This window comes from Otolemur garnettii, unplaced genomic scaffold (assembly GCF_000181295.1).
Source record: "Otolemur garnettii isolate 467f Iridium unplaced genomic scaffold, OtoGar3 scaffold00019, whole genome shotgun sequence".
Lineage (NCBI taxonomy): Eukaryota > Metazoa > Chordata > Mammalia > Primates > Galagidae > Otolemur > Otolemur garnettii.
The window spans coordinates 3,742,500-3,743,461 of record NW_003852414.1 but is presented as its reverse complement, the minus strand read 5'-3'; the positions used below and the strand labels follow the sequence as shown (position 1 = coordinate 3,743,461).

Genomic DNA, 962 nt, shown 5'->3' with positions numbered 1-962 from the left:
CACCCTCCCTCCTCCTGCCAATTGCCTTCCCCCCACCTTCCTCTGCTCCCCACTCCTTTGTGTGTGTTATTGTTCATGTGATGATGTAATTGTTTATATATTGGTTTCATATTAGTATTGAGTACATTGTATATATTTTTTTCCGTTCCTGAGAAATTGTACTAAGAAGAAACGCCATCTAGGTAAACACAAAAGATGCAAAGTCTCCATCTTATTTTTTTTTCCAATGTTCATAAAAATATGGAACGTTTCCCAAATTTGCGTGTCATCCTTGCACAGGGGCCATGCTAATCTTCTCTGTATCATTCCAATTTTAGTAGATGTGCTGCCGAAGCAAGCACAGTCTCCATCTTTTTATGGCTGCATAGTGTTCCATGGTATACATACGCCACAGTTAATCCATTCATGGGTTGGTGGAAAAGGCCCTTTTCTAAGGTGCTTAACCCCAAAGTGCGTTGCCTGTTTTATATCTCCGTAAGTGAAAACGCCTGGAAATGCACGGCTTCTAAGCAGGAGCTGCAGGCTGGACTGACTTTGTGAGGTACCATTGTCAGGTGAAGGGACAAGTCATACCACTTTCAAGATGACCTTGAAAGCTCAAAATGCTGCCGAGGGATTGGACCCTTGGAGTGGAGTGAGGGTAATTGACTGGCAAGAGAGCCTGAAAGGTCAGCCCTCCATCGGCTCTCAAGTATATGTGAAAGAGAGTGAGTGTCATGTTTCTGGGCCCTTCATAGAGAAACTCGGGCCTGAACCTGACCTACTCGTGCAAGCATCCCCTTTCTGGAAGGAATTGCTTCTAGGGTGGTTTCTAAATCAGAGATGTTATTGAGACCCTTAGTATTTGGGTGTTTTTTTGTTTTGTTTTTTTTTAAGCAGCTATTGCTGTCTTATGCTGGACACAGGTCAATAGCATTGGTTGGCCAGAGAAAACCATCTAGACCAGAGCTTTTCAACCTTTT

At 43.3% G+C, this 962-nt stretch overlaps 1 non-coding gene across 1 annotated transcript; it reads right to left on the bottom strand.

Annotated features, from left to right (window-relative positions):
• Positions 1-234: 234 nt before the first annotated feature.
• Positions 235-341, bottom strand: LOC111724139. The gene has a single exon (XR_002772484.1). It is a non-coding gene; the product is annotated as a U6 spliceosomal RNA (small nuclear RNA).
• Between the last annotated feature and the right edge of the window lie 621 nt (positions 342-962).